General features: G+C 37.0%; 1 long non-coding RNA gene across 1 annotated transcript; it reads left to right on the top strand.

The window, feature by feature from the left end:
* Positions 1 to 5,689: 5,689 nt before the first annotated feature.
* LOC137852543 (uncharacterized) lies at positions 5,690 to 16,957 on the top strand. Its single transcript, XR_011093922.1, has 4 exons — positions 5,690 to 5,796; positions 14,525 to 14,676; positions 15,465 to 15,539; positions 16,851 to 16,957. It is a non-coding gene; the product is annotated as an uncharacterized lncRNA (long non-coding RNA).
* The last annotated feature ends 5,980 nt before the right edge of the window (positions 16,958 to 22,937 follow it).

Genomic DNA, 22,937 nt, shown 5'->3' with positions numbered 1-22,937 from the left:
ATGCTAGATTCAAACAACTGAAAATATAGTCCTTTGGGGTTTGCTTTTGTGTTTTATAATTAGAGAAATTTTCTTTTCTGAAGCAAAGAATGCTACCTTGCCCAGGGGTGATCTTACAAAACAAAAGGCTTACTAGATTTCAAAGGCTAGTGCGAAGATCATAGATCATCTGGTACTGTGATAGCATGATGTCTACTTAAGTAAATGTAACAATAGGCAGATAATAGGTTTAATAAACTATTAAAAACAAACAAACAAAAAAAACAAAAACAAAAAAAAAAACAAAAAAACAACTTTTTTTAATAAGTGCATTAGACTAGATCTTTTGGGTGAAGTTTAAAACATTTTCTTTCTCCACAGCACTTTGTGTAGTGCCAAGTCTAGAAAAGATAAGACATGAAACAATGAGTTATCATGCATGGTCTTGTCATAACTTAGTCATGCAAGATCTCATTTTATGTGTGCTTTCCAAGTCGTTTGTATTTTTGCCAGTATGTATTCTCCCAGAGCCATTTTAAAGATTTTTTTTTTTAACATTATATAAAGGTATTATTTAAATTATTAAAAATTTTTAAAATCCAGTAAGTGATATCTCTGTTCACGTGCAAGGAATGCTGAGCAAAGTAGCCCAATTATTCTACCAGACAAACACTGTGAGGTTTCTTTCTGAGGAGCTGAGTGAATCTGTGCAGCTCTCAGTCCAGAGCAATAAGCTACTGCTGTCTCCAGAAGTTGAACTGGCATGCCACATTTGATCTTGCGTAGACTTGCTCTGCCTGATGCAACTCACTAGCATGTAAAGTAATCATGTTTTTGTGCTGAGAAGGGGTTAACTTGTAATCCCATGTGTGTTTTCATATCAGTTGAATAATGAGACTGGAGTGAGAGTAATGAGAGAGAGAGAATTTTATCCCAGATATTTTACATATCTGAGGCACAAGCTCTCCAAATTGGGAGATGCATACGTGATGGAGGTCTCTCAGTGTTAATTAGGACCTTTTCCCCAAATTAAGAATGTTTCTAGGCTTAGTGGTCTGTGTATCAGCTAATACCTAATTTTACAATATTCTTGCATACAGTGTTTTCTGGGTAGATTCTGTAGAAATTATATCCTTTATTTCCTAGGAGCATAATATTCTTTAGAGTACCAGTTTTATGCACTTAAAATTCTGAGATCTTTCTTAAGACATCTGATTAGAAAAAAAGGAAAGATGATAGTGTGAAGACAGTCCCTGGAGACTCAAATGTGATTAATAAATAAACAAATTTAATGATATGTAAAGAATGTCATGTTGTGTAATATGAGCTCAACTGCTTAAAAAAAAATAATACCACTACATCTTTCTTGAAATGAAATAATGATGTTTATGAATATGATTGATAAAAAGCCACCATGCAGTCTATCTTCTAGACCAGAGGAAACCAGCCTTTAGATTGTGGTTTGTCACATGTGCATGTAAATAATTGTGTATGCTTAGTTATGGTGCAACCAGCTGCATTTACAGTGCTGGGGTTTGAGGCTGAACTTCTGTCAGATTGACCAAGTTATTTTATGATGGTTCAAACCTCTTTCAGCTTCATAGTGCTGCTTTTATATCTTTTTTTCTTTCCCACGTAAGCTTTGTGCTCCTGGAAATAGTTTATATGAAACTGTAGATATAAGCAAGTCCCTTGTGACTTGAGTTCTAACATTGTGATGGGATTAGATTAAGTTTGCACAATCCTGATTCTCATTAGGAGCCCTGTCAGAAAGCTGGATTCATGTTGTGCCATTTTCCATCCTCATTACCGTTTTTGTCACAAGAATGAAATTTTTCATCTGTCACACAGGCTGGAAAAGACAGCAGCCTGCAACTGTATTGCGATAACCTTTCTAGTGCTTTGCAGTTTGACAGTCTGTGCCTTTCTGCTTTGTTCTCTTTAATGGTTTCTCAGGCCGTGTGAGGGAGGGAGAGGATGGATATCCGTCTCAAGGTGTTATACGTGATTAATAGTGTTGTCTGTATTCAGAGGAGTGCAACTTTCCAAACTGAGCTTGTTGCAGAAAGAATAGCAGTTATTAGAAAAGCTGCTAGTGTGAACTGGGTCCTTTCTCCTTGGATCTGGTGCCCAAGAATCTGAGATGGGCCTAAAAATATCAAAATAACTAATTCATACCTGTTTCCACAAATTTGATTGCTTTGGCCTCCTATTATTAAATGTCCCAAGTGATGGACTTCTGTAAAACAGATATGACTGTCAAAGTTTTACAATACTTAGCCTAAAACTTTCTATTCTTACTTTCATCTCATTACCATAGTTTATGCCCTGAAAAACTACCCTGTTTTATTAAATTCCTATCCTTTATGTTTGTCACTTGACCAAAGAGAGAGTGCTATCATTTTAATTATTTCTCACAGTCTGTAATGAAAGCTTCAACAAAGGGTTTTTAAATAGGTATCCTCCGTTTTTATATCCCATTTGTAATATCTCTTGACCTACTCTATTTAAAAGAGAAAATAATTCATGGGTCTGTATCTATATTCTCCCTGTGGTGATATCCTGATTAAACTACCTGTATGATGAGGGTAGGTAATAGTACTGCTTTTGCAAGGGCTCACTAGCTGAAAGATGCTTGGATGCTGTGTATTGAAGTTAATAAATTATTGGTTGTGTTAAGATAGCTGCTAAAGCGCAGGTGCCTGAAGGCCTCAGTTGTAACCATAAGTGATAACAAAAGTGGTAACATAACAGTGGTGCTCTTGTAGGGAAAGGGCAGGAACCACAATGTGCACCTCTTTTGGAGAAAGCATTTTGGTGAGAGCTTTCTCACAATGCATCCTCATTTAAAAAAATAAACAAACATACAAACAAAACAATATTGGACTGTTTCTTGCCTTTTTTTAAAAAAAACAAAAACAAAACAAAAAAAACTCTACCAATGTAATATATTAACTGGCTGATTCCCTTCCTAAACTGCTTATTCCATCCACAATCCCCTGTATGAATGTGTCACATCATACAAGGCATTAAGTAAAGGTCACCAGGCTTCATAAGTCTTGTAGTTTGTCAAGTCTGTTTGTGTAATCTTTTGTGAACACAATGGGTTCTTGCAAATAAATACAATTTTCTTGCATTTAAATGTAGCAGCTGTACCTGCTTATTTAAATAACTGTTTAACAGCAATTTTATAGCAAATGTGAAAATATGGAAAAATATCATACTAAATCCTTTCTTGAAAAGGCCTTTACAGAAACAAAGGGGTTATTAAACTTGTCTCTCTGTGCTTCTAAATGTCTTCATGTAAAGGTGCATTTCTTTGACATCTGGAACACAAAGTTCAACTGAATCCCTGGAGATTGCATCTCAGATGTAATCTATTTCACCATGACCTTACACCAGCGAGCCCTTGAACTTTGCTTGCTGGCAAAGAAGATCCTGTTCCGTCTCTTACTCTTTCACAGAGCTGTTAGTTTCCCCCAGTAGTGATTTTATTTCTTTCTTTTTGTTAATGGAAGGTTAGTTTCTCTTCTTAGCTACCCCAAAGCCTTGCAGCATCATATAATGTTTTTGTCCTTCCTCCAGCAACAGAGGAAAAATTAGCCAATTCAAAATTTTTTGATAGTGAATTATATCCTCCCTTATATCCTATTTACTCTAACACAATACAAACAAAAAGAACATCAGTTAATAGTAAAATTTCACCCCAGCATTAAAACCATTTAACACCACCTACACTTAAAACAAGAAAGTCAGACTTTACTTCTCTTTCAAAGTGTATTATTTACTCTTTAATGTGTCCTATTTAAAACAACGTGTTGATACAAAGTAATATGCTTAAAACAAGTAATTATTCTGATTCACTTCATTATAGAAATGGCTTCTAAAAGCCTTCTTATGGTCTTGTTTCCTATCTAATTTCCCTTTAGGAAGGGACATACGTATATGGAAGAGGAACAAAACCACCATAACAAGGAGGCAAAATCAAGGTAGCACAGGAGAAATTAAGTGGCAAAGTAAGAGGCAGCCTTACCTTTATAGGAAGGTAAGGTGTCCCACTTTATTTCTTTAGATTGTATAGGGCAGATGCACATCACTGATAATCAGGATGTTGATTAATTAGAGAAAAAATGTTGAAACAGCTTGTAATGTAGGCTGCTGGCGTGATGTTTTTGGCACTTGTTTCTATAGATTCTTGACCGTTTCTCTCCTTTACTCCATGGCAGATCTCATGATGAAGAAATCCTAAGGTAAGGAGAGAACTCATCTTGACAGCTTCAGATTGTTTTGTGGGAGGTAGATGGCGTTGGGGTTGGGAGTGTAACTAGTGTGTGACTGAAGGCACACTGACACCCTCTGCTACAAGTCAGGCACGTTCTTGCAGCCAGCTCCTATTCAAAGAATTGGATCGAGATGGGATTTTTCTGCTTTTAAATACATACACGAAAGCCTTTGACTTGCTTTGGGAATACTTAGGAGCACAGTTGTGTATTCAAATATATTCCTGGTAAATAGACATGGGAATTAATTGAAAATCAGTCTGGGAAAAGGGTAATGTATGCGTCTACCCTGATCAAAGGGTGTTTTTTTTTTTTTTTTACAGCTATTGTATTTGGACATCTCAGAAATAACATTACTGTAGTTAAAAATGTAAAATAAAGAGATGTATTTCTGAATTCTTGTGTTATGCAGTGTTAAAAAAGAGCTGATTTTGCTTACTTCCCTGATGAATCATTATTTAATTGTCATGATTCATAAATTTTGCATCTATATTAAACCATTGCTAAGTGCCCATGTTACTGATTTTGGCTTGATTGAAGCAGTAGCTACTGCATTAAAATCCTTGGGTTTTGCCTGCTGAACTTCTTATTCCCCAAATCCAAATGCTATAATCTAATTCAAACTTCATGGAAAATGCTAGAGTGGATATGGTTTCTCCAAGCATGTTCCTTCAGATTATGCAAAATTATCTTGCATGCTTTTTCACAGGTATAATGAACTCATGGTTATTTAGGGAATACATAATTCTCTTTGACTTGCTAGATGATATAAACTAGTAATATATATTCTAGTTCATAAAATATACTTAAACTGTGCAAGGCTTACGACAGTAATGATAAAAGACTGTACTGGAACATGCGCTGTCACAAATGGTGACAGTTGTTTTCGACAGTACTGTCTAAAGCTCTTCAGTGATTGATGGGTTGGTGGCTTCTGTCTTGGTTAATTATTTGTCATCAGATTTCTAAGTCAGAAAAACAGGGTGTATCTGTCTAAGCACTTTCATATTTCTGAAAAATAAGTAATTTTATAACATCCTTTTTTATTTTTTTTTCCTAATGAAGGACAGCGTTTGAAACTGCCTATGACTTAAATTCACAAGGACTTGTGAAAGAAAGAAATACTTCTGTAATTCCCATCCATTTAACACAAAGGGTTCGTGCTGGTTCCAGTTTAGGAGAATGACCGCTTTTAGAAGCAGGCTGTAGTTTTTCTTTTTGGTTCTCATCCATGTTCCATGAGACATGGGCAATTTGTTTCCTTGATTTGAAAATCTTCTAGAAAAACTGAATTGGAAAATGTTTAGTTCTTTGATTTTTGTCTTTTTAAAATGAAAACATGATCTTGTGTTGCCAGTGTGTAGAGGACAAAAACAGTGGTATGGAGGGAGTGAATTGATTTTAACTATATCAACTGTTTTACAAATGATAGGTCTAACTATTCAAAGGCAGGCTGACATGAGCTGCTGAAAGGGCTGATGAACAGAGAGGGAAGAATATGAGGAAGGATATCTGAAGAATCAGGCTGGAAGGAAAGGTGAGTTAAAAGTGAAATTAGGCATTTGGAGAAACAGTCTTGTCCCACCGCTATTGCCAAAGTCCCACAGTCTCTGTAGCACCATTTTTTTTCACTCTCAACGTTTGAGGTATTCATGTGTGTGTCTTGTAGATGTTACTTATGATAAATTATACTAACGCGTCAGATCAGTCCCACTGATTGCAATTGCAGAAATGAATCCTCAAATATTTTATAGACCCAGTATATATTCCATACATATGTATCTTCTTGTCTCACTGTTTTGTGATAGCTGTTACCTTGAAACAAATGTCTGACAGAGCTGAGCGTTCACGTTTATCCTCTTTATATTGTTAAGGGTTCTCTTAAAAATTTCTTTCATCTAAAAATGTCATTTGATGGACTTCCAAGATATTTCTTTGTCATAACTTCTTTTGAAACAGCTACTGAGGATACAGTACAGTAAGTTCCAAACACACCTGGTATATAAACAGTGACATGGAGGTTTGTAAGTTGTTATACTGGAAAAAGTATATGTATATAATTAAATCTTAATATTTCAGCAATCAATTCAAGAACATAATTCATTTAACCATCGTTTGCTTAATTTAAGAGCTCTAATACTCTACTGAAAGTGTTTTCTTCTGTCTGCATTCATGTAGACAGTAACTGCTGGGTGGAAGAAAAGTAAAATTTGCATGGAAGTGTCAATTTTTAGGGTGCTTAACTGACTAATTCAGCGGACAATCTGTGCCATTTAAAACCAGGCCAAATCTTGTAATAATCCTAAATCTTTTGGTGGAATAATCTTTGTTTGTTGTGACATGATGGTAGCTTTGATACTGATAAAAAGCAATTGGTAAAATTCATCATGTGGAAAAAAAAATCCATAGTGTAATACTCCTGATCCTCAGGGTATATGAGGCAAAAGGTAATAATCATGGCTAGGAAATAGGCCCAGTCCTCAGATCTTCAGAGATGATGTTTCTTTTGAATAGTTAAAAAAAAAAAAAAAAATGGTAGTTTGAGATTTTTTTTATTTTTTTTCTGCTGCCTTGTCAACTGAACATTCCAGTCTGGCAGTCTGGAATTAGAAAAATACTGATGGTTGATTATAAGTGCTTTTTAAGGTAGAACTCATCTTTTAGAAGCTGTTTTAGGAGCCATAGTGTTTCCAGGAATATGCTGTGTATTATATACGACCTGATACATATATATATATATACAGCTCAGTTTTATTTAAGTAATTGCTGGTAAAAACAAGAAGTTGATGTATATTTTTTTTTAATTTTTGTGAGAAAATGCCAAAATCCTTTAGCTTGAAGAGTATCAAAGAGGCTCTGATAATGGTGGCCAAAACAAGATAGTCATCTTTCTGTATTTTAGTTTTATTTTAAAGATGTGACAAATCTTGGATCAATAAACATAAGTCACCACCAATTCCAGTTCTTCCTCAGAGAGGAAAAAGTGGCATCAGGAATACAAAACATTGTTTAAATTCAGGTTTAAAGAAAGCTTTCAATTATGCAAGAGAATAAAGTGGCTTTTATAAATCTGGAACTATGAAATTAAGTGCTCTTGCAATTTTCTTGTAACATGCCACTCCTGCATTTGTACAACACATGTGCTAGAAATTAACTGGAATTAAGAAAATGCAGTGCTATCATCATTTGAGGCAGGGAAGGATTCCTTGTCATAAATGGGTTGGTCACATGGCATTGGCTAAGTGCAGGATACTCCCTGCTGCTCTATGTGCTTACTGTCAATATTCATCCACATTGCAATTTCCATTTCAATTCCAGACCTCAAAATTGCTGTGCTCTTTTATAATACACTCCTGGCACTAAATCATACTACCTACTGATGTTTAGTGACCTGAATGAAATTGTTTCGATGTAATTGACTGGCATGCTTTGTGTATAGAAATAAGTCTGCTCAGCAAAGGCTAAATTATGTTTTTAAGTCATGGGGAAAAAGAATAAGGCTTGTCTATTTTAGATCTTGAAAAACTGTGTGGGCCCATCATTTTCATCCACAACAAGAAGTAAAGTATATTGGGGAAAAATAATCTAACCTTAAAAGCTGTTGCTCCAGAATTGCTCTCTAGTGGTTTTGCCCACTTTAGTCTTATAAACATTATCCTCTTGTGATATACTTCTCTGATCAACACTGTGCTGCTCCCAAATAGGAATGCAGCCTCACTTCCCTTATGGAAGTAGGTTAGGCATGGTTGCCAAAAGGAAGTGCAGAATACAGCAATAGAAACATGCAAGGTGGATTTGAGTTGTGAGGTGAGTGTATTTAAAAACATGTATTGCATAACTGACGTACTGCTTAGAGGTGCAATCAAAGTACAGTATTTAAAGCTTGCCTGGAAAACTTTTCCTACTAAACTCTCTCTTCACAGTGTGTCTTCCTATGCTGCACCTGTCTTCTTAGTGCCAACAAATTCTATTACAGGCACAAAATGTTTTGTCTTTGTATGAAGAAAAACAATTAACGTCCTCACAGCATTGGGAAGATGTGCATATTGATCTGATCAGAGGGAGAGACAACAGAGTAAAGAGAGCTGGTGAAGTTTTGTCATGATTTTTATGAACTTACTTGGGAACTAGCTTATTGGGAACTAACTTGAGAATTATTATTATTTTTTTTTTTAGTCTTTCTCTCTGATAGAGCATTTCTAGTGCTCTTTTTCTCTCACATGTCATCACAGCTGGTCCTCTGCTGTCATCACGTCACTGGCTTGGAAGGATAAGGATGGAGGAAAGTGGAACAGGAAGGGGTCCTAGCCCCAGTTTCTACTTTCATTGAGAGATCTCTTTTTTAAGATGGCTTCTAATTCTGGTTATTATAGAAAGAAATCTCCTACTGCATGAGAGTCTTTTCCCCTGGATGGGTACTGGATGGGTAGCAGTGGCCTCCTTTGTGTTATTCAGAGATAGAGAAGCTTCTGGGTGATAGCCACATGTGTCTGAATAAGAGGATAAATCACTGATCTTCCCTTCTCTCTATGATGCATTCAACTTCTGGCCTTGACAGCCATGAAAGGTCTGGTAGTTCCCTTGTAGAGCTTTTCAGGCTTTTTAACCTCCTGGAATGGATCCAACATCTGCCTAAAGTGTACACTTTGATAATTAAGTTAGCTCCTGCAGAAAGTCACGAAGCTTTTGCTGAGGAATACAGTAATCACATCACTTAGGTCTTTTTGGCTACCAATGGCTGCAAGAAGGCTGTGAGTCAGTCGCTACTTGCTGTGTCACCTCAGATTTTCATCACGACTGAGAGGCAGCTATAAACCTCTCTGGGACCTGGCTGCCCCTGTTCAGGCTCATTGCCATGTGGCTAAATGTTAGTTCTCCTGACCCTGGTTCCTTTTTCTTTGTAGCAGGCCACTCCACTTCAGCAGAACTGATATAGTAGCTACGTGATGTAGCTTATGGACAAAATTCTTTCTTCCGAAGCAATTCCTTTTCTTGATGGTAGAAGTGCCAATCAAGAAGTCTGAATAACTTTGGCACAAAGTCACAACTCTTGTGATTTTTTTTTTTTAATCTTCACTCCCTTCTGTTATCTTTCAGTTGTTTTAATTTTGCTTTAATGTTTTGGTTGGGATTTGTGGGGGGATTGGACAGAGTTTTCAAATCTGTATCCCACAATTGTAGGTTCAGACTTTTCCTGGACAACATAGAAAAGCATAGCCTCAAAAAAAATAACCTATTTGTTTGGTTTTAACCTCCACTAGGTCTGGGAGCCCTATTCAGGAGAACACTTTTTTCTTTTTTTTTTTTTAAAGGAAAAAAGTGAAAAATGATCCTCAGATGCATTCTGTGTGTATATATTAAAGAAATTCAAATGTTTTAAAGAAATATAAAGCTCATAAGTACATGTGAAGCTGAGCATTTCTCCTGGCAAAAGTATAGTTAGTAAACATCTGATTGAAGTGAATACTCATGGATATCCTGTGTGTGTAGCATCTGGCAAAAAAGGCAAGCCTTTCTCCTGAGTGTGTAAGGCAAAGGCCTGACTCTCTCATGGACATGTGTTGTTTTTCCTTTGAGCCTTGGCTTAAAGTGATATAACTCCTGCATTTTAGTCTCTGAAGGACTCCAAGGGGAGAAATCAGGCAGGCAGTTAAAGGCCTTGAGGAGGCTTTTGGGCTTGTGGTTTATAACTTTTCTTTCACTAAACAAGTGAAGCTGCTGGAGAAAGCCATGTGTTTTGAGACAAATGTTAGCATGCTGTGTAGGGCAGATCTGCAGCCTTGTAGGTGATGTGGGCCACATGGCCTGTGTTAATGCAGTGGAGAGAGATGAAGACAGCCCCATGCTCTGCATGGTAAACCTTCCCTCACACCTTTGTCCCTACCCCTTTCTACCACCCTTGGTAGAGGATCTTGGGGGGCTATGAGCATAAAATTCTTTGCATGCATTTCACTGTGATTCTTAAACAGTGATTTTCTTGAAGAGGATATTTACATGTGCTGTACACTAGAGCAAGAAGTACTGCCTGCTGCAGAGAAAATGGTGTCTGCTTTGGTTTGTTGATATGCATAGAAGTATTGATTAAAATGTTGACATGCAGTATTTAAAAGCAAACTGATTATCTCAACGAATTCTGAGATATCCTAGGTTAGTTAATGATCAAAACCACAATTTAAGTCAATCTGTTCACCAAGTGTCTTTTTCAATCCCCAGTGTCATTTTTCTTCTAAGGAGTACTTGCAGATTTTTAGCAGTACTTGACTGTTATTTGCACTGCTTAGGTGCTCAGGAAGTAACCTTAAACAGGTACAAACTGCATGCAGAAACAATTATATTGCTCCCTTACTTTTTGGTGATAGGGAATTGGTGAAATGGAACACCTTTGAGTGATTGGAATATGAATTATACGTATATTCCTCAACATGTAAGAAAAAGTTCTCTTATGTGCAAAAAAAATCCAAAACTCAGGTAAAGATTACTCTAGCAAGATAAATTGGGCTATTATTAGTTGCAATGGGGCTGACTTGCTCAGAATCACTTTTTTCCCCCACCTCCCTTCAGAACAGAAGGTGTGTCTGGGGCTTCTACTAACTAAAACTTGGCAGACAATGAAATTGTAAGAATGCTGGGTCAGTAAGCTTCTCTTTAAATATCACATTATACTTTACTGCTAAAGTTAAAGGGGCTAGTTTGGTCTGTAGGATTGTGGTTGTCTGTGCAGCCTATAATTGTCTATGTAGCCTCATCTGTCTTTCCTTAAATGTAACTAGAAAGTATGAATTTTTATAGCTTTACTGTAGGTTTATGTTTGCCCCCTGGACTGTCCGCTTCCTCACATTTTTCAGGTGATGCTTTCTTGGCTATTAGGTGCAGATAAAGATGGCTTATATTCTTCAGGTGCAACATTTTTATTCATATTTTTATATTGTTTCTGCTGCTGTGCTAGTAATTGCCACTTTTTTACTTCCCCCTTCCTAGAGACTATATATAAAAGAAAAAAGGATACATTTTCCTTGTCCCATCTTGCTTTGCCAGCTCTCACATAAATTGTTTTGTGTTGTGACTTTTCTAGTATTTCTAAATGCTTGTTTCTTAACCTTATACTTCCTGCATTCCCTGTTTCATCTGATTGCTTTACTACTGCTTTTATATGATCAAAGGTAAAAATGTCTCCCTTGCATCCTGTATCCTTGAGTGGATGATGCTTGTCTTCAAAATTGCCTAATTCTGCAAAGTGCAAGTATCACACTTCAGTGGAGAATTCACATGTCCTAGGGAAAGCAGGACATGATCCTTCTTTACCACAGAAAGGTTTCTAGAAAAGCTTAGATTGACAATGTGTTAGCTATTACTCAGTTGAAATTTTCAATCCTAGGGATGTGCAGTTTCAGTGGCCTCTTATATAAAGGTATTAACAGTTGTTTTTCACCAGAATAATTACATATATATATATATATGTATAATCATATATATTTTATATAATAATATAAATTATATATATATATATATTCTTTTAGGTTCCTTCCCCTCTTTCTGCCTTTCCCTCAAAGGCAAATGGATATTGTACTATGATAGGTCCTTTGCTCGTTCTTTGCATTGCTTTGTTTAAACAGTCACTGATGAACTAATGTTGCATACTCAAGTGTGGTCACTTAGATCATGAAAAAGTTGATCTTGCCGCAGTTGGACACCTACCAATAAGTAGTTCAAAGCTATTTTTTCCTAGCTTGTGGCTATCTTAAGATCTTTCCTGTGCAAGAAATCAAGTCATAAATATAGTGGATTTTGTGTGTTATTCATTGCACCCAATTTGTGGATTGGCTTTGTCCAGTTGCCTTCCTACAGACATCCATTGAAACTAGGGAGATGTGCCAGCTGTACAGCTTTCTTCTACCAGAAACCTGTTACTGTTTTCTCCTTTTGTATCATTTAGTTGTATGGCACAAATGAAGTAGAGACCCACTTTTGTACTCAGTTTCTCATCACAAACATGTACAAAAGGGAAATATTTATTTTCACTCACAAGTTGTTCTGTTAGTCTTGATTAACCAACTTCTTTGTGGCATTGGTACTAGCAAGAACTGCATTGTAGCCCTTTTTGACCCATTTTAATTCACCTCTAACTTGGATGCTAGTGAGCAAAATATAGACCAACTGTTGTCCCAAGGAAATATCATATGTTTTGGAATGGCACTTTACACGTACAGGGTGTAACAGAACAGTGGAGAACCTAAAAATACATGCTTGGGACAAACATTAAAGAGAAATGAATAATTGTTTGGACTGATCTTGAGGAAAGAATTTTTATGACAAAGAACTATATTAAACAAAGTCCCTTTATCCTCCTTTGTAAGTAGTTATGTATGGTGTCAAGCTCCTTTTTATATTTAAGATGGTGTTATTCCCTTCAAATGGAAGTGACTGAGAACAGAAAAAAGACTGAATAAAGGAAAAAATATTTTCAAAATGTCAGACAATGAGGATCACTTGAAGGCAATAATGAATTAAAATACTTTTCCATCTCCTAACATTCTGCAGCTGAATCTGTACCTGCATTCAGTGGAAAAAAAAAAATCATAAATTGAAATGCTATATGGAAAGAGCCATGTAAAAATATGATTTATAGGAAATAAGCTTCTAAGTTACTTCTTAACTTCTTTTCTTCCCCAAAAGCTGGGATCAAAAACTAGGTCAACAAGACCATTTAAATAGCTTATTCCACAGTGTGGTTTAAATTAGTGCTAGTGACAAGTATATGAAGTGCTGTGCATTTTGTGTGTTTTTTTTTTTTTTTCTTTTATAGCATATTGGTTAAATTTAGAATTGTTCAAAGTGGCTGTTATACACAAGCCCCCAGGCAAATCCTCAGATCTTTCAGTCAGTGGACTTAGTTGTTGTTTTTTAAACACATAGTATGTTGGCATTGTATTTGCAAACCATGCATTTATCTGAACATGCAATTAGAATAATGAGCGTTAATATTGGTGCAGTGGTAGAACCCCCTTGAATTAAGGAGCTACACTTTTAGCTCAAAGGGTAACACATCTATGTGCTCTGAGCACGTGACTCTGACTCCCAGCTTTGTCTAGGAATCCCTCTAGAATGGTGATTTTAATCTGGAGATGAGTTGAAACCTTTAAGTATCACTGAACAGAACTGCCCTTGTAACATTATTTAATAATGATAGGTCAGGCAGTTTCGATCAGACAAATGGCCTGAGATGAAAGAATGATTGTAGGCAAGCAAATGGCTTTTGCAGAAGCTCTGTTCTTGCTTCAAAAGCCATATTTTGGCTTACGATCTGCCTCTTTGCCTCTTGAGAATTGCCAGAAACAATTCTGGCCCTCACATTCAGAGGCACCTAACGCCAAGGTAAAGGGAGAGGTTTCCAGTCCAGATAGAAACCTTTTGTTACTGTGCAGCATGGTTCTCATCTGTGCTCTGACTGTGAAGATACCAGCAGAGCCAAGTGAATAATGAGGAAATCTACTCACTAATGTTTTGACAATTGCTAAATAGAGTTTTGCTTAGATCATGTTTGCACCTATTTTATCTACTGTAGAGCTTTTTGTGAAAATCTGTGGGAGTGAAGTGTTTGCTCAAAAGAATACTTGCAGGGAACTATTTCTGGGCTGTATTCATGATTAATTTAATCAAAAACCAGTTTTTCTCACTGAAAAGAAGTAGCTGATTAATGATTACGTCATAAGTGAGGAAACAGAAACAGAGAATAAATCAGTGAGTTAAATTGGAGCTCATTCCTTTTCAGAGCTCTACATAATTCAGCTGCAGCAGAATGTCTTTGGTAGCTTTTTTTGTATCCTGTTCTCCCAGTAATGATATCCCTGTCACAGTCTCCCTCCTGCCCTGCTCTTGTATGCCATTCTGTTTTATGTAGGTTCTCATTCTGCTTTTGTTGTGAGGTATATGAGTAACTTGCAAGTGCAAGGTACGTGAGGTGACTAGCATCCATCATACTTGGCTTGTTCCTTCCCCACATAAAGAATTTAGATACTTGGTTGGAGCAATTTGTTTTGATATGATTGTTTTGTTTATGGGAAACAAGATAAAGGAAGGGTGGGCTGCATTTGCAGTGAGAATTGATACCATTTGGGATAGTCATTGATTCCTCTGGGAATTTGTTTGAGGCTCTGTGGCAAAGTCATAACTTGAGCCTGTTAGCTTTGTGTTACATTTCTGTACTTGCATATTCCAGTAAAATTTCTGTCACATTTCCAGCCTTGCTTTGCTCCTGTTTCTTCCAGAATTGTCTGCTAATTGGAATGGACATTTGAAAATCCTGAGAAACTGAGGCATGAAAAGAGTTGCCAACAGTGAAGTGCTTTTCCTCCCTTGCTGCTCATTTTTTTTCCCCTAATGTTGCTGTTGGAGAGGCTTCTCATTTGTACTGTGAAAGGTGAGACACTGGGAAAATGTAGTGAACAATGAGGGAAGTGACTCCCTATTTTCTAAGCCATCTATTGACTCTAGTAAATTCCATACTAAGTGCTGCCAGTCAGGGCTTACAGTACCCTAAGAAACTACAGTAAACTTTGCTTGGAAGTGACTATGTTGCTCGAGTGATACCTAAGCTTTAGCAAGTAGTCTGTATATGGAAAGGCACTTAAGCGTGTATTTATGTTCCTCTCTCTGCAGTGACTGAAGCGTGTGTTTAAAGTAAGCAAACAATTGAGCATACTTCTAATCAGGAATAATTTTGTGTCTTGGACTTGTGTTGCAAGTCTATATTAATAGAATCCTTCACATAAAAGGGAACGTTGTGTGAATATCAAGATGAGTTAAGTACAATACGACAGGGCTATATAATACCACAACCAGTTACAAATATCAGAAGTCATTTGAACATATATTTTGTGCAATGAATTGATCTGACAATGTTTCACAAATTTCTGTAAGAAACTTAAGGTACTACCTCTCTGAAGACTATTCATAAGGTATGATGCTATCTTGAAAGGTTATTTAAATTCAAGAAACCCTTTAAGAAGTAATTAAGTTTTAAGACTGTTTTAAGAGCTTGAGAGATTTAAGAGATGAAGGAATAAGTCTTTATTTGAAACAGTATCAATTCATATTAAATCTGAAGGATATTTCAGGGCTATCTCCTGTTTAGTATTGAAAGAAGAACTCTAAAGATGCTCTGAGAATTTACTGCCACAAGAATATTGACGAATTACTCTGTCTCAGCACTAACAGACTACTTATTCATGGGCAGAAGATGAATTTCCTGTTTGCTTGTGCAAGAAAGCAGCAAGCAGGCAGGTAAGAAAGTTAAAAAAAAAATAAATTCCCCCATATGGCATGAAGACTGGCAACAACCCCCTACCATTCCAGCACTGTGGTAACCTTGCCATGACTGTATGACCAAGACTGAAATTATGATGTTCCACCAGGAAAGTGTATTAAAATGAAGATCATGTTTTAATTTGAAATTGAAAAATGATCCTTAATTGAATCTGTGGCAAAACGCTCTGTATAAGGTAAATGTGCTTAAAACATTGCTCTGTGTAGGTCTAACTGATTTTGGACAATTACTGAGACTTGATAGGAATTGAATAGGCATATTAATGAATTTCTCTCCCCCAAAATCAGAAACTCTTGTGTATCAGATGCCATATGACTCAGTACAATCACAGATATTTGCTTTTTATAATATACTAGATTTTCCATAGTAAACAGCTTAGATGTCTGACTTCCGTGAATTAGTGGGATTTTCTTGCTTATCTCTAAAGTTTTATTTACATATCATTTACCCTAAAATGTTTTGTTTTTATTTTGAATGTTTACTTATTTTGATGTTAAGGTTAACCTCACTGTCAGATGTCCCAACAATGACTAAATGTTTTCTCAGGAAGAAAAAAAAGGTGTAAATGATGATGTTCCTTTCTTAACAATACCACAGAAATCATAGTTAATTAATGCTGAACTCATCATTTTGCTTCGTTTTGATTGTGAAATTGCCTGAGTTATACAACTGACTTCGTAACAGTCCCATCCATCATCTTTCTTTGAGAGAGATAATCGTTAGGATTTCCCCTGCTGTGCCTTGTTTCACTAGGCCCTCTCTGGTAATCTTCTGGATAAATTCCTTGATGCTAAAACATATGAAACATCACCTTCTGCTCCTCACATCTCATACAGGAAACTGAATAAATATCCTAAGACTAATTATTAGGAAAACATTTCTCTGTGAATATGCTGAATGAGCAAGGCTTGCATAACTGAAGTTGGATCACTGGCTTATCTGCAGTGATGTTATTCTGGATGATCCATGTCATTTTGAAGTATTTACATTTCTAAATTGATCTCTTATTGTTCACTCTACCTCTGTTACATCACTGCTTGCTTTTTGCCTCTCTCAATGTTCTCATGGTAAAAGGAAATATGCTCATGCTTTAATAAACAATTAAGCTTTTCGTTATACCGTTAGCCTTTCCACAGCAGTGAGGACAACTGGAATATCCCAGCAACAATTTCTTTCTACTTCTAATATAATGAGATGACTCTAGATAATACAGAATTTTCTATTTTATTTTGCATGCCCTTGATGTGATGCCTATCTTAACCTTACAGGCCTGGAAAGAATCCAAGTCATATGGAGCTTGACTCTGGAGAAAGTGTTAACAACAGGGTAAGTTGCTAACTGCTTTGCTTTTTCCTGTTCTGTTTTGATAGTGAATCAAAATGGCACTCTGTGGTTCCTGGCCAGAAAAATCACAGACAGCCAAGGCTTTCACTCATGAAACAATTTCAGTCAGTGTTGCAGTTTGTGTTTTGTGACACTTGAAGCTTAGTACAAGTAAAACTTAATAGATTTTAATTTATTTTTTTCTGTTTAACACAGAATTAACACAGGCTGGGGGTGCCCAAGGAGCTGGGAGGGGACACAGCCAGGACAGCTGACCCAGACTGATTAAAAGGGATGTCTCACACCATGTGGTGTCATGCTCAGCAATAAACCGGGGGCGTTTTGGCTGGGGGTGCTGTTGTTGCTTGGAGGCTGGCTGAGTGTTGGTTGGCTAGTGGTAAGAAATTGCATTGTGTGTCACTTCTTATTTTATTTTTTTTTCTTTGCCTTTTTTCCTTTCTTATTAAACTGTGAAAACTCATTGGTTAAGGACACTTTTATTGATGCTCTCCCCCATCCTACTGTGGGGGTGGAGGGCAGTGAGTGAACAGCTGTGTGGTGCTTAGCTGCCTTCTGGGTTAAGCCACAGTGATAGCAAGGCATACAAATGAATTCCCTGGTGATTCTCTCCCTGAGAATCTAGGCATGATTCAATGAATCTCGCATCAGTTTGGGTGTCGATTCCCAAACAGTGATTCCATACTCCATTTTTAAATTCTAGTTGTTTCACCTTGCACTGGCTAACATCACTTCTCATGAGCAGTCAGGGTGATCTACCAGCCATGTCTGGAGACATTTGTCATGTTTATTCCTATCTGTCAGAACTAGGCACACAGCAGCTCTGACTCCACTCTAAAATCAAGATTTTTTTTTTTCCTGGTGCAGCTAAGGCTGTGCTCCCAGTGGAGATGTGGGCCTGGGTTTAATTGGACTCCTCTCAAATAACCCTGCTGTCCTCAGCTGGGGGTCTATCCATGTAGATGGACAGGCTTATACTGAAATACCCGCAAGACTGGCTTAAAGGTTGACCTGAACCACTAACAGTATTTTGGAGTCAACAAAATCCTTAATTATAATTTCCCTGAAGCATTATGTTTTCCCTTTATTTATTTATTTAAAATTAAAATTGCTCTTTTTATTAGAAAAGTCATTGCCACCGGGAAAAAAAATTGCTACAAGCTAACTTGATCATAAATTCTGGGAGACAGCATCTGAAAAAAAACTATAAATTGAAAGGATTACAACATTTCAGACTTCTTGTCAGGCACTCTTTTTTCTTTTTTTCTTCCTACATTATTACTGTCCCTACAGGAATGATGGATGACAGAGAATGATGTTCCCATTAACTTAAATTGTTACCCATAAACCCTCCAGAGATTTTTAATTAATACAAAAGTTTACTAGGTATAGGGCTCATTGTGAGAGCCTGCTCATGGCTCTGTATTTTTGCCAGTGCAGTCTAGAAGTCCATAAATCTTCGTGGCTTTGGGATTCCCAATATGTCCCATTATGATGAAAAAGTGGCGTCTGATGCAGCAAGTGTAAATACTGTATAGAAGTTCAATAAAGTGTTTCATTCTTCACTGGTGAATTACAGCTCTATGGGACATAAATAAAGCAGAGCAAGGAGAACTAAAATATGAGGAATAGGTGTATATCACCCGTGTTATCTGGAATGAAATTGTTTCTACTGCAGTGACAAATTATTCATCTTCCATTTGCATTTGTGTCTTGTGTTGCACCACTTCAAAGACAGCTGTTTGGTATTATGCATGAAATCAAACAGTTAAATGATAGATTTAGTTATTCCCACAACTTTTTATGGGATAAATAAGCCAGGTTGAGTCTGAGACCAAGGGCTGCAGTGCATGGTTTGTCAGTCTGGTAAAGTCTGTGAGAATAAACTGTTATCTTTTAAGAAATCAGCTTTATATAGTTGAAAGAAATGGTGCCTTTGGACACACCCTTCCTTGGTTGACCAGGGTAAGATTGTTACAATCCATCTATGTTTTATTTGGGGTATGTGTGGGGATTTACTCATTAAATTAATTTTGACCACTTTGTATTCTGTAGGGTGCTCTTTCCGCTTGCTGGTTCAAAATAAAAATACCCTTTTGAATATAAAGAATAGAGAAATGAGTCGTCACCCCTGAAAGGAATCTGTCTGCCTGATAAAATAGAGATTATGGATAATTCAGTATTCAATTCTCTACTACCAATAGTAATAATAATAAAAATGTATTGCAATGCACTAATGCACTAGAGGCAAGAAAGTTGAGGTACTTCTATCCAATCATGTGGGCTTAGACTTAGGTGCCATTTAACTCTTTTTTTTTTTTTTTTTTTTTTTTTTTTTTTTTTTTACTTTCACATGGGACTGATTAGTTAGCTGATCAACTAGTGTGATTCTTGTAGTTATTTCTGAAGGTCCTGTGAAATCCCATGCATGCTCAGTTCTCTGAAGGGGCAGCTGGATGCATGGGGCTGTCTGTGACCTGAGGAAAATGCATCTGTTCTAGGAAGCAAGTGACCTCAACATTTCTGCTTCTTAAAATCACTGTCTCCATAATAGTGGTCACAGTGATGAGGGTGTTTCAAACCCAAACATCAGTGCTGCTCTACAGGGCTCTGTTGAGGCCACAGGGGATGACGCTAGTGGGAGAGGGAGCTATATAGCAGATGCATGTGGCTGTCGTCAGGTCGCAATGATGAATGCTCTCTTCCTCATTCCATATTGGTTCTGGCACTGTGTGTAGTATAGCAGCTGCAAAAGACTTTGGCTTTCTTTATTCCTTTCTTGTGTGCAACCTTCCTTTCAACCATATGGAAGGAAACTATATTAGAAACTACAGAATCAGGCCTGTGGATTTGGATCTTTCAACAAATACATCCACCACCTGCCCCAACAAACCAAAGAAAACACTGTAAGTGCCCTGGCCAAGACCTGCCTTGTTCAGTGTCTGCCCATGATGGGCTTTGCTGTTGTATTGATATGAATTTTCCTAATTCAATCACTAGGGTAATCACTTAGCAAAAGATATGATGACAGAAGCGAAAAGGACTTCATAGATCATCAAATTCAAGCTGCTGTGCTAAGCATATTGTCACATTACCTTATTAATAAATGTGCCAGATCTGTCAAAATTGGTTAGGATGTTTGGTCCTCTTACCTGTATGAGCGGTGTACTCTAGAAAAGTGTTTGTCTTATGGAGGGTCCAGTCTGCATTTATTTATAGCATGGTTATATCTGTTGGCTCTTCAGCCTGTTCTGTACTTCAATTTCAACAACTCTTTTCCCCTCTGATATTTGTACCCTGGTGTATTTATACACAGAAGTCCAAAGACTTCTCTGCAGCTTTTATTTTTATTTTTTTATGCATTTGGGGCCTCTCATGTAAGATATCCTTTATTCCTCTGATCATTTTAGTCCTCTTGTGTCCTGCAGTAGTCTTATTTCATCGTGAAAACAGGTAATTGGAATTCATAACCTTAATTCTAGATGAGGTTTTACTGAGGTAATGTACAGTGCCCTGACTTCTTATACCATTTATGATGTGTCATAGCATTGTATATGTCTTTGTCTCTGTACAAAGGTTTGTGATCATTGTAGTCTGCATAATCAGACATTTCCAACTAGTGAACTCTGAGTCTTTAATTGAAATTCTTGTTATGTGCCAAAACTTTGTCTATAGGATAAGATCTAAGATTATCTCTCATTTCCCAGTTTAAGGGGAAGCAAGCCTTAATGGATAGATGGGAGGAGATACAGTGTGCTTTGGACATGGTTCTGACCATCAAGGCTCAAGAACATAGGTTACAGTGTGTGTAATGCCCATGCTTTTTATATTGTGAATTATTTGTTGGTTTAATTGCATTTACTTCACTTAGTATTTTTGATATGTCCCTGTTGTTTCATCAGAGCAATTTATTACTTTCACAACAGCAAGTGTCTCAATACCATTTAGATGGATCCTCCAGTCTTCATGGGTAAGTGAGAAGTATGGCTAAAATTTGGGCGTTTCTGGGCTCAGACGGAGGTAGAGAATATAGTATGTTCTTGTGGCCTTTTTGGCATTCTCCTATGGGGGCTATTTACATTTGGAATGGAAATGTAGAATTGAAGCGAGTTCTATTGTAAAGCAAGGTGACTTTTTCCTAGGACACTATACATACTGTTTCATCCATAACTGTAGCAAGAGCTGCTCCACATACCCAGTGTGTTACTGGTCTTGTTTAACAGCAGAAATATAACTGTACCAACTGCATCTTCACTAAATTTACAGGTTAAATGAAGAGACGCTGCGTTTGGCTTACACACAAGATTGAGGTCAAGGCATGAGTGCTGTTTCTTATCCTTGCTACAGACCTGATAGATAAGTGTGGGTCAGACTCTGCCCTTTCCTTTCTTTGTCTATAAAACTTTCACACACATCATCAGTTTAAGTCAGTGACACCTTACAATTTGAGTTCAGCCATGACCTTTACCTCCAGAGTTTCAAAGCAAGTGGCATGTTAAGGTGTTTTGGTGATGCAAAAAATGTGGTAATTATGTGAAGCCAGTGAAAGAAAAAAAATAATTAAAAGAAAGTGACATATTCTGTATTTTCCTTCAAATTCAGCATATGAGTCACTTAGAGTGGGTTTCCTAAGGCTCTTTGCAGTAAGTCATATCTTGTGGCAGATACATTGGCTGTACCTGTACTGAAAGACCATAACAAGTTATCCGGGTTTTAGGAGCAGAAGGGCTAGAAGCTTGTTCATATTTCATGTTTGTTGAGTTTCTCATTTTCTTTCTTATTTCTTCCAAGAGTTTTGTCAGCTTCCCTGTAGGACCAAGAGCTCTCATGGGCCGCCTTCTCCTCATTGCTCACTGCCAGGAGGGTAACGAGGCCTGACTTAGAAATGCTGTGTGAGTGGCAAGCAGCTGAGCAGTCTGATTCAGTGTATTGCTGTATACGGCACTGTAAATCTGGCAAACCTAATTATACACAGAGGGATAATGACAACTCCATATGGAATGGAAAATTGTTTGCACATAGATTTTGCTTCTTAACTCTTCTGGTCTTCCTGTAGTTAGTAGGCAGGCAGCAGCCTCCAAAACTAACAGCAATACTTTGTCTTGTCCAGCTGGCATGGAAGATTTAATTTCACATGAGCCAGCTGGCTATCTCCTTGCCTCCTTTCACCTAAGAGACTGAAATATGTCATCCTTGAGATATGACCAGACTCTTGGAACTTACAGCTGTTTCTGTAAAAGAAACAGCATTATTAGTACTTCATGTATGCATTACTGTAGAGCTATAAAAATATGAAATACACATATATGTATGTGTATGTTTTATCTATCTTTATTATGCACAGATGTTAAAACTAAGATGTATACTAATGAAACTTTAAGTCTACAAATAGAAATCTGGAAAAAGAACCCGGAAATGAAAAAGCCAAAGTACTCGATTTTCATTTTGACATGTCTTAGTTCCCCTGCCCTGCATATGAGGTAGCCTTAATTATCAGCTGGATTATTTAAATATGCAGCTAAATTTATTCCACATATGTAATCAGAGGCATTGATATTTGGAGGATCAGTGTACTTTCATTTCCTATATTTGTGGATTTAATTTATTTCACTTCAATTTAGCGCTACTGGGTTTTGTATTTATTTTCTGTTTCCTAATAAATACAAACAATATGAAGAAAGATAAAAAGGCTTTTTGTAATAACATGCTTTGTAAGTAGTCCTTCCAGGCTGTGAAAGTCACATATCTGGAACAATGAATTGAATAGGACATTATAACATTTACTGATGCTGCTGTTTGGCTGAATCTTGATTTTGCACAGGCAGCAATGCTATCAGTCTGAGCTGTAAATCGTTCCCAGGAGAATGCAAAATTCATAGAGCACTGAAAGGGAGAAAGGCGTAGAGAATTCCCCCTTTTGGGTGTGGTGCTAGAGCAATATTAGTGATATCTCATTGAGTTGCTTATGTTTCCTTTAATGTTATTTGTTCCATCCAGCAACAACTCATCCTGCT

Source organism: Anas acuta, chromosome 2 (genome assembly GCF_963932015.1).
Source record: "Anas acuta chromosome 2, bAnaAcu1.1, whole genome shotgun sequence".
NCBI classification, from domain to species: Eukaryota; Metazoa; Chordata; class Aves; order Anseriformes; family Anatidae; genus Anas; species Anas acuta.
The sequence above is the reverse complement of the archived record's forward strand: the minus strand, read 5'-3'. Positions and strand labels throughout refer to the sequence as shown.